Below are 11831 nucleotides of genomic sequence, written 5' to 3' on the forward strand. Positions count from 1 at the left end.
GGCTAGACACACTAATTAGACCAAAATCATCCCTTGGCTCATAGGCTCTTACCTGTGATGTAAGGCAAGAAGTGACATTGCCCATAATCTGTGGTTAGAAAACAGCTCCCCAGCTGATGACTTTGAAAAATGAATATGATTTTAATATGTAAGTGGAGGATGTGAAAAGATCCAAGTAAGGGAAAAGTGTAGCATATAAAGTAGAAAAAATGCCTTTTCTGATGAACTTTTAACTGTTTAATTTGACAAAAGAGATTTTATAGGGTAGAAGGACAGAGCTAAAATTTTAGGCTAAAATTTTCCTTCCTTCCTTCCTTCCTTCCTTCCTTCCTTCCTTCCTTCCTTCCTTCCTTTCTCATTTGGGCCAAACCCCCGAGCTATGCACGGTCTAGGCAAGTGCTCTAATCACCAAGCCATACCTCAACTAGGAAAAGATTTTTTTAAGAAGATCTTGACTTGTACACAGAAGAACAACTTATTCCATACAAGTGGAGGAGCCGTTGGAGGTGGTGGGATGTTGTTCAGTGCACAAGTGTAAGGTAGATGCGGTTGAGTGGAAATGGCTCTCCGACTCTCAGTTTACTGGCTCTGTTTTATCCTTGGAATTGACTGAGGGAGAACAAAAGAGCTGCAGCAGCTCCAGGTGAAACTTAGCCAGACCAAGAACTGGAATCAAAAGCTCCCCTCCCCCAATACTCAGAATACAGTTTCTAGAGATCGCTACGTTTACCAAAGCCACTCTCAATTTATAATGCAGTCTGGACTTCCTTACTCAACCTCAGAAAGCTCTTAACTCTTAATTTTGTGTTTTTGTCCAACAGAGAATTTGCACACATGTGTCTTTAAAGGACTATGAAGGTTGGGAGACTGAGGAGGTTATCTTTCTATAAGGAATGTATTAGAACCAAAATGGCTAAAGCAGTTAATTTTAGAAGCATAAGCTGTGACCTGACTACTACAAACATTTAAAAAAGCAATTTAAAAATCATTTTTCTTTTTTTTTCCTTTTTCTTTTTCTTTTTTTTTTTGAGACAGGGTTTCTCTGTGTAGTCCTGGCTGTCCTGGAACTCACTCTGTAGACCAGGCTGGCCTCGAACTCAGAAATCCACCTGCCTCTGCTTCCCAAGTGCTGGGATTAAAGGCGTGCACCGCCACCACTGCCCTGCTAAAAATCATTTTTCAAGGGCCAAGGAGTTGGATCAACTAGCTGTGTAATACTGAAAAACCAAGTTAGATCCCTGAACCAATCTGGACTTGGTGGTGTGTGTCCCAGCACTCCTGTGTTGAAATGGGAGGCAGAGATGAGAGAACAATCTGGAAGTTCCAAGGCCAGTTAACCTGTAGTACTCGGCATAGCATCATAAACAAGAGAGACCCTGTCTCAACAAGGTGGGAGACTAGACCCAATCCCTGGAAATTATCATCTATCACACACACACACACACACACACACACACACCCCACAAATTAAGTAGATAAATAAAAGAGAATTTAGCATAAAGTAACTTCTGTGCACACCAACTAGAACTCCATACTGGTCCATCTTGCTGCATGTTGGAGAACAAGTTTGAGCCACTAGCCCTGTCTGCATGAATGTGTCTAAATGAGTGTCATGTAGGGACATAGTCATGTAAAGTGGAACCGAGCTCCCACAAATTCAACCAAAAGAAACATACAGCCTTTTCTGTTCTTAAAGGAACCCTAGGACATCCTGATTTATTTTAATTTGAGAAATAGCAAAAAAAAAAAAAAAAAAAAAAAAAAAAAAACTATAAGCAGATTAGAATATAAAATAACACTCTTATATGTCAACTTCATGCATATTCTCTATCCTGAGAAATACTCTTTTTTCTTTTTCTTTTTTTTTTTTTTTTTGACTTTTGAGTCTTTTACATCAAAGGCCTCTTTTCAGCTGAGGTATCAAAGAGTCATTAGCATTCAACAGAATAAACACTGTTCTAGCAAACCTCCTCTTTGTGGCATAGACGGAGAAGCTGAAACCTAGGGAGGGCAAATGTCCTCAAGGTCACACAGACTCATCAGCATTTCTGCTTTATGAACACAGCCGTCTGGTTCAATCTTTAGTGAAGAACCAGTGACGTGCAGTTAACTTTTCCATGGAGACATTTAGAAGTGGAAATGTGGCCGGGCACTGTATGCAGTGACGACCAAAGTAGTATCTTACAAGAAAACTTCCACCTCGTCAATAGCAACATGATCCCTCAGCTAAGGCCAGAGAGAGCATAGACGCCAGCCCCCTAATGCCCTTAGGGGAGACAGGAGACAAAGGTGCTTTTCACACTGGGGCTGGCAGTGGGCGCTAGGGCTTAGCAGCTAAAAGACTCGCCAAGGACCAAAGATAGGTTTGGTTCCTAATAGCCACATCCAACTCCAGGTGTTCTGATGCCCTAATTTTAGCCTCCAAGGACACTGCCACATACATATGAATACCTGTGGACACGTGGGTACCGACACACGTTAATATTGTGGCACACGTGAATACTGCACACGTAAAGGCGGGCCTTTAAAAGTGATAATCCGTGCTGGGTTCAGATCCATGGACTCTGCCTCCTGGTCAGCTGTCTTGGATGGTGCTGCTCCTGCCGCAGTGGTTTCCCTGCCACAATGGCCTGAGGTAGCTCAGAAGCCAGGATCCCAAATCCAGTTTTACTCCCATAGGTTGTTCCTATTAGGTATCTGGTCAGTGTTATACAAATGTGACTAACAGACCCAGTCCAATCCACAGGGAAAACATGGATCACAGACTAAGAGATGGGCTCTAAAATGCCAGCCCACTCCTCTTTGAAAATGTCAAGACACCAAAAACTAAGTTACTCAAATGAGTAACTGTCACAGCCAAAAGGAGCCTAAGGAGACATGATAACTAAATGTACTTAGGTGTCCTGGATGGAATCATGTAGCAGGGAAGGACAATCTGAATAAAGCAGGGGCTTTGGATAATGATAATGTATCCACACTGGATCATTAACTGTGACAAATGGGCCATATTAATGCAAATAATAGGAAAGACTGGCTGCAAGATATATAAGGGATATCTGTACTGTCCCGTCAAATTTTCTGTAAATGCCAGAATGTTCTTTAGCAAAGAAAAGAGGCTCTGTAAAGTTAGTTAAAAAAAAAAAGGACAAAAAATGGAAAAGACAAGCAGTTTCCAGATTACATGGATTACTCAGTCAGCAAAGCTGTTAGAAAAACGAGTAGCAGACTTGCAAAAAGAAGCACTTTATAAAAGAGGAAATCCAAAGGTCAGTTAGACTTAATTATAAGCTGCTCAACCTTGGTATTACTTAGGGAAAAGCAAGTTTGAAGCCCTCAGATGCCACATCACATTACCAGATTGGCAAAAATTAGTGGGTCTGACCATGCCATGTGTAGGCAAGTTTCTCTCTCTGTCTCTGTCTCTGTCTCTGTCTCTGTCTCTGTCTCTGTCTCCGTCTCCGTCTCCCTCTCCCTCTCCCTCTCCCTCTCCCTCTCCCTCTCTCTCTCTCTCTCTCTCTCTCTCTCTTTCTCTTTCTCTCTCTCCTCTGTGTGTGTGTATGTCTGTCTGTCTGTCTGTCTGCCTGTTGTGTCTATGGGGGTGTGCTCCCACATGCATGCATGTGTGGAGGTCTATGTCTAGTGTCTTCTTCACATGCTCACCAGAATCTTGCCTAGCCTGGAGTTTGCCATATTGACTAGCTGTCTAGTGAACACCAAAGGTCCCTCTTGTCTCTGCTTTCTCAGTGCTGGGATTACAGTATGCACGCCTATGCTTTTGTGTGGGTGCTGGGGATGTAAGCGGGTCTTTATGCAAGTACTTTTTACTCCACTGAACCCATTTCCCCATCAGTACTTGTATCTAACAGCAGCAAAAATTATGTTGGCTCAAAAGCCGTTTGATGTCTCTGAGATGCATATGTAGCTGCTGACTTATCTAAGACAGGTCATGCACATAAATTAGAACTTACAGGGTGTGCCAGAAACTCAGTATCCATTTCCACTCCCCACCTATTTTTTCTCACATATCTCAGGCTGGAAAGCTAAAAACTACACTACCCATACTCCTTTTCACGGGAGATTTCCAGGTATGATTTGGATTTCAGTGTTGAGATGTGTTTTTGTGATATTTTGAAAAGCAAAAGCAAGACAGAAGACAAAAAAAGTGTTCCTGCTTTTATGGTAGTGGCTAGGAGGATGAGGCAAAGGCTCCAGATACCGCTGTCAGGTCCCAGAGAAACCTGGGACAAGGTTCACTCAGTATCTGCGGCTCTTCCCAGTACATTTCATCCTGCTACTCCCTATGGGAACCATCTCCAGTCCAACGGCTGGGCTTCCCTTCCCCAGGCTTCTCTTTCCTATAGAAACCAGCCATTTTGGCCATACACTCTCTTGCTTACTCTTGGCCTTTTGATTCCCATGTGCTCTCTTGGTCCTTTTGGCCCTCTGTTCCCTCTCTTTCTCCTTCCCTCTCTCCTTCTCTCCCTCCCTCTCTCCCTCCCTCCCTCCCTCCCTCCCTCCCTCCCTCTCTCCTCTCCTTTTCTCCCTCTCTCCCTCTCTCCTTCTCTCTCCCTCCCTCCCTCCCTCTTCCTCCCTCTCCCTCTCCCTCCCTTCTCTTCTCTCTCTCTCTCTCTCTCTCTCTCTCTCTCTCTCTCTCTCTCTCTCTCTCTCCTCATAGCCCAGTGTATTTTGCTAGCCATGTTCAGTCTGGACTCTTCCAGATGCCTCTGGCTGTTCTCTCTCATATCCACAGCAGAGCCCTTCTCTTCAACCATACCCAGAAGTGGTCTTGTCCTCCCTTTCATTCAACTACATCTCCAGCTTCATGGTATAACTAACAATCATGGAAGCAAAATGGTGGCTTCATAATCTCTAGGCTGCAGCTGAAGCCCTGGGATTTTGAAACCAGGGTCAGTCTCTTCACTTTTGCTCCTCCGGCCCTTACAGTGATTTCTTCAGGAACTGCAATTCTCAGCCTGTAATCTTTCTGCTTGAAATATTGTGTCTCCTAATTATATGTACCCTGACTAAAACTGAGGATAAGCTCATACAAGTTTTCATGGGTGATTCATCTAGCTGAGCCATAGGATATTAATTCTCATGAATTTGGAGTAGCTCTACACAAACACACACACACACACACACACACCACAAAACAATCCAACTATCATAATAGAATATCCACTGTTTCTGAGGATAAGCAAAACTTGGAAGGGGCACAAGGAAACTTGTTGGGGTACTGGAAGCTTTCTGTATTTTCATATGAATGGTGGTCACATGGGGGGATACCCACAGGCAGGGGCATAAGTTATTTGCTTAAGATTTGTGTGCACTGTGGCAGAGGATGGAACTCAATGGAGAAGCACTTGCCTAGTATACTCAAGGCCCTGGATTTCAACCTAGCACAAAAAGAAAAAAAAAAACATAGTACATTTTACCATGTGGAAATCACATCTATGATTTTTTTCCCTTGGTGCTGTGGATTGAACACATAACATGTATTCTAGCTCTGAGGTACACCTTAGTCCTTAGCCCCCTCCATTAAAAAAAATAGAACAAGTATTCTCAGATTTTTGCCTGTTGGATGAGCATATTTAAATTTATTTTAAATTTAAATGAATAGAAAGCAGGTACACTCATAATATGTTTGCAATGTACTCTGAATCCTGCTTCTGATAATGCTGCAGGGCAGAATCTTTGGGAAATAAGCTAAAATTGTGGTTTATTTCAAAAATCTATGTTCTATCTGAAGTGGGGTACCAAAAAAAAAAAAAAAACCCTAATGAATGGGTGTTTCTATTAGTATGTAAAGTGGGAAAGAGGGAGATCAGTCTGAGAGTCAAGCACCTTTGTTTTCTATTCCTGTGACAAGATGCTTGGGGCTGAGCATGAAGAAAAGAGGTTTATTATAGCTTACAGTTCTAGAAGCTAGGAGTCCAGGATTGGAGACCCTGTCAGCTCAGCCTCTGGGGAAAGCTTTCTGAGGATGGCATCAAAGGAGTGAGAGAATGTGTCACACAGTGAGAAGGAAAAACACAGAGGGTCCCAGGCCAGGCTTTTGTTTGTTGGCTTGTTTGTTTTGTTTGATTACAGGGTCTAATGTAGCCTAGGCTGGTGCCTTAACTCGATGGGTAGTGCAGGATAATCCTTGATCATCTTGTCTTCATCTCTGAAGTGCTGAGATTACAGCTGTGTGCCACAGTGCCTAGCTATAACCCACCCTCTTCCCCCTTAGAAGTCTTGAGGACTGAACCCAGGGCCTCCGCAATCCTAGGCAAGTGTGCCACCACTGAACTATCTCTCCCTAACTTCGGGGCCAGGCTGGCTCCTGCAGGAACTCACGGGAGCCCCAAGAGGATCATGCCTGCTTCTGTCAGAAGCTCATCACCCATCACCTTAACTACTTTGACTTCCCCATTTCTCTCCCCCTTCAACAGTTGATTTCCTTTCCTTCCAGGTCTACTGGAAGCATTGGATGTCTGCCAGTCTTCTTACCACAGTTTGCTGGTTAGCAGTGTGGAACTGCCGCTGTCCTGGCCTCTGCCTAATCACCCTGCTCACAACTTCCTCTATTTCTCCCCAATTTGGGGAGTTGTTTAAAGCTCCCAGCAAATGTCTTCCCCGTCCTATTATTCCGTCTTTAATTAATTAAATTAACAAATTGAGACAGGCTCTTATTCTACTTACTGTAACAGCCCAGGCTGGCCCTAAACTTGTAAGCAATCCTCCTGTCTCAACTTCCTGATTGCTCAATAGCAGGAGCCACCATGTCTAACCCTCATGTCTTGAGAGAGCACACTACTCCAGCTGGCTGCTGGGTATCTGTACTGTTAGCTAAAAGGGGAACGCCCCTGGCACGCATGCGTATCTTGTGGCCCAGGAGCCCCATGTCAATTGTGAATGCAGCCCAACACAAAGTTGTTAACTTACCCAAAATGAGATTTTTGGGGGTGGAATTTCTTTTCCAGTAACTTGATTGTATAACTGTGGAGCGAGCGTGCCAGCTACACATTTACACATCTACACTTCTTAATGTTAGGAGGTTAGACACACTTGAGGCACTTGGGAATGTGAATTGTTCACTACCAATTCATCTGAAGTATTAGGAAACCTGTGGTCCCTCTTTGCTCATAACCTCTATGATCATGATAAAAATAAAATCTCTTTGACCTCCACACTATCCCCTTATTGTCTCAGGAGGACCACACCAGGAACCCTGCACCTCGGCTTTGGGAATACCTTACAGCATCCACTCTCAGACATGGAGGAGGACGGGGAACAGACCCCTGGAGCTTGTCATATGTTGTCCAAGTTCTCATTCCCCCTGCACAGACCCTGGGTTGCAGGGGGAACTAAGAGTGGTGCCAGGAGAGGGGACACAATGGGGAGGTGTGTGTGTGTGTGTGAGAGAGAGAGAGAGAGAGAGAGAGAGAGAGAGAGAGAGAGATATGCAGGTCTCCATGTCTCCAAGTGCTGGGACTAAAGGCACATGCCACCACAATATCAGCAAAGTGCTATTTTTCTCTTCTGTCTCTCTCCTTTTTCAATACAGAGTGTGGAACCTAGAGCCTTGTACATACTTGGTAAGTACTCTACCAGCGAACCCCTAGACCTTCAAGTGTTTATTTTAAAATTCTATATGACCGCCGCCCCCCCGCCCCCCCAGGCAGTGATGCGCTTGCCTTTAGTCCCAGCACTTGGGAGGCAGAGGCAGGTGGATTTCTGAGTTCGAGGCCAGCCTGGTCTAGAGTGAGTTCCAGGACAGCCAGAACTACACAGAGAAGCCCTGTCTCAAAAAAACAACAAAAATCTATATGACCAAAATAATATGGATAAAAACATGGTTCTCCTTTCTCCGATAACACTCTCTAGAAGCAACATTAGGTTTTCTGTCTAGACTTCTTCCTACAAATGATCAACCATTTATATATATATATATATATATATATATATATATATATATATATATATTCTACTTTTAGTAAAATTAAAACATATTATATATTCTTATCTATTTTACTTTAAAATCAGTTATTGTTCCACAACAAGAAGTAGAGATATATCTTATTCCTTTTTTTTCTTTTCTTTTTACTCTTGTAAAAGAATCTTTTGCATTGTGCTTTGCCTGGTGCCCAAAGAGTTCAGAGGAGGGTATTGGATCCCCTGGAACTGGTATTGCAGATGGTTGTGTGCCACCGTGTCATTGCATCAAGTGCTCTTAACCACTGGGCCATCTCTCCAGCCTATTCTTTTATAAATAATTACATAGTATCCCATTGTCTGAGCCCAGGTGGTTCCTGTAATTTGTTACTTTCAAGCTAACCAATTTTAACAGAACCAAATGATCACACAGTAAAATCTTATATACATACCTATGTGTGCACGCATGGACATACATTTTTTGCAACCTTCCTGGGCCTTACAGAAAGCAAGCAGTTGAGCATATTTGTCTGCAGAACTTCTGCAGCTGGAAGAGGTTAGTCTTTTTGTTTTGTGACTTTCACCTTTTTTTTTAATGACAGCATCACTGGGGAGAAAGCGTGTCTGAGTCATTATGTTCTTTGGAGTACCTGGTTTTCCATCCTTCAGGCATCTGGACACCACATTGGGGTGCAGATGTGGGCTAAACCTTGTTTTTCTCACATCTGTCGTTTTCTGTCTAAGTCTCAATGAAGCCTTGTTCTTGCCCTGGTCCATTTCTTTTTCTTTTTTTTTTCCGTTTTTTATTGAATATTTTATTTATTTACATTTCAGATGTCATCCCCTTTCCCCATTTCTCCTTCCTAGAACCCCCATCCCACTCTCCCCCCTCCTTTTTGCTTTTATACCATTTGAATTACATGCAAGTATTCAGGTCAGTTCTAGGTTGAGGAACTGGCAATACAATATATGCAAATAGTCAAGGAACAAGCAAGACAATAAATGCCAATAGTCAAAGAACAAGCAAGGCATTAAACAAAATTCTCCTTCTCTTTGCTAGCCACAGTGCCATCAACCACTGTGGCACCCTGGATAAGTGTCATCTTCTGGTGTCTTCCAGCCAGCTGAACGAGCAAACATTTTGTTGATGTACATGAGCGCCCAGGCAGCACCAGATCCTTTGTCAACAGCCAGGGGCTTTTACCATCCACTTTTGATTTCTCAGAGCAGGTGGAGCTCCTCATTTCCTTCTTTGCCTGGCAGTCTGGCCCTCGTTCCCACTCTCAGGCTCAGCATCTGTATCTCTTCCTGTGAACTCTGGTTGCTGGTATCTCTCTGGGTCCTTATAATAAGGTATCTTGGTGGTGGAAGGTACATATTTCCTACTGTAATCAAGAATCCCCATGTTGGCTTTTGGAGATCTCTTTTCTCCCAGGTTCTCTTTAGCTTTCTTGCTCAGGTCTCTCTGTCTTACATATGATGGGACCTGTATGAGCTTGCTGATGACAATGTCATTTTGAGTCAGCGCAGTCTGGATCTTCAATGCTCAGACAGTCACTCTTGCTATGGATAGTATTGATGAGGATGTTGGTGTTAGCATCCTCATTAAGGTTTACCACAGGTCCTTTGGTTTATGTGCTTTATTCTCGAAAAGTACCTGTTAAGTATTGAGGCCTAGACGTGTTTTACACTTATTCTTATTTCCAGAAATCCCATCTTCCTGGGTTTCCTTCTGGGTCCTTTTTCTCATCAGCCCCACCCTCTTGTTCTTTGATGACAATTTCTTCTCACACTTTTTGAAAGAAAGCAAAATCCAAACCTTTTACCCTTTGGGTGTGTTGGATGTTAAGTCCAATTTGGACTCGGGGGCTAATTGGTTTCTTTGCTCTGCAAGAAATCGTTTGGCCCTGACAGCCCCATAGATAGCTCCAAATAGCTTGGCTTCCTGGTCATTCTGGCTCAGGCCCTCTCTTCATTTGTTGGCCTGGTATTGATACTCTCTGCTTCTCAGCATCTCTTTCCTCTTTCAGCTCTTTCTTGAGAGAGATTGACATAATAACTTTTCTTTTTCCTCTTTTGCTTGGCCAGGTCTTTCTTCTTAGCATGGTCCCCTTGATGCCTCAGGCTGAGGAGACTTAAATGGTATAAACTGGGTTTTCCGAAGTCTCCTAAAGTCTTCATTAATGAGTTTTGGCTGGTGGAAGGAATGAGTAACAACTGCCTTGCCACAAGGTGGGGTGAAAGGGAAGGAAGATGATTTCTAAACTCATTCAGACATTTCCCCAGTGGCCCTTCTGATACCCCAAGGATAGGATCAAACATCCTTACTGAGCCTCTCCTAACACCACACATTTTCTCCCAACCACATTAGATGTTTTGACAATGATCAAGTTGCAGAATGACTACTAGAAATTGTCCCTTCTTAGGCTGGGAGTGTCCCTCAGTGGTAGAGTGCTTCCTTAGCTGTTCGTTGTCCTGGGCTCTATCTTCAACACCACAAACAAACAGCCTTTTGTTAAATGGAAAAACATGCTGTTCCCTTTCAGACACATAGCTCTCTTTTGCACAGACAGGGCAATTGAATCGAGACCAGCAGGTAGTCTTGTGCTCAGTGGTATCTAAGGCTGGGTCTGTGACAGGGATCCAGGTTCGGCAGCTCTTGCCAAAAGGCTGAGGCCAAAGGTTGCTATATCCGAGGGTAGCTTGGTCCATATAGTGAGACTCTGTCTCAGGAGAAGCCAAATATAAAACAAAATATCAAATTGCTTCTTTGTCCAGTCCGGAATTTGGACATTTTGTTTTTTTCCAAATGCAATTCAAAATGCTAAAATTTTCCTGTTTGTACAACACTGTTACCATGGTCTCAACTATAACACTGTAGCCACTGCCTTAGTTATAACACTGTAGGCATAGTCTCAGCTATAACACTGTATGTAGCCACTGCCTTAGTTATAACACTGTAGGCATGGTCTCAATTATAACACTGTAGCCATGGTCTCAATTATAACACTATACTCACTACCTCAGTTAAAACATTGTAGCCACTGTCTATTTATAACACTGTAGCCAGTGCCTCAATTATTAGTTCTAACTCTGAGTCACTATTCCAGTTATAACTTGGTTGCCTGTTTAGAGTCCTCTGAGTCTAGGAAGAGCTTGTATAGCTGTAGCTGTACCAGTTATTTCTGTACCTGTGGACTGTTTGGGTCAGGTACCTGCTTTCACTAGGACTGAGGGGCAAGGTAAGGAATAAGTAGGCCCTACCTAGCTCAGACTTACGGTGGCTGCAAGAGTGGCTCGTGCATGCCAGACAGAAATGACTCCAGTTGGTTCACATTATAATACTTAATAATTTAATTTTTCCCAAACCCTTTCCCACATACATTTAGAATGCTTCCAATATTTTGCACTTACATGAAATGCTGAAACACCATCTATTTTAAAAATATCTGCATAACTTTTTAAAAACTGCAAATATTTTTGTATCTTACAATTTTTTTTTTTTTACCAGAATCTAGACTTGAACCTAGTCCTGGCTGCTGCTAAGGACCAGGTGTTTCCTAATACACATAGAACAAAGTTTCTGGAAGGCCGAACTTGGAAAAGAAAGTGCCAGAAGTTAGTCATAAATGGTGCTCTTTCCCCAGTTCCTATTTAGGATACTATATCCGGATCTAATTAGCTTTTAACCTCCCTGGGTCAGTTTTAAAATGATTTGCCATATTTGTTATAGGTATGATTTTCCCCCAACACAAATACAGAAGAAATCCCATTTTAACAAATTAAGTTTTAAACCTGGGAAGGTCCAAAGCTCAAGCTGTCATTATAGGAAGTTAAATATAATCTCTCACACTGAGAAATATATCCAATACCAACTTAATAATTTAGGGCATCTAGTACAATCTGGAAGGATG

This window comes from Arvicanthis niloticus, chromosome X (genome assembly GCF_011762505.2).
Source record: "Arvicanthis niloticus isolate mArvNil1 chromosome X, mArvNil1.pat.X, whole genome shotgun sequence".
Lineage (NCBI taxonomy): Eukaryota > Metazoa > Chordata > Mammalia > Rodentia > Muridae > Arvicanthis > Arvicanthis niloticus.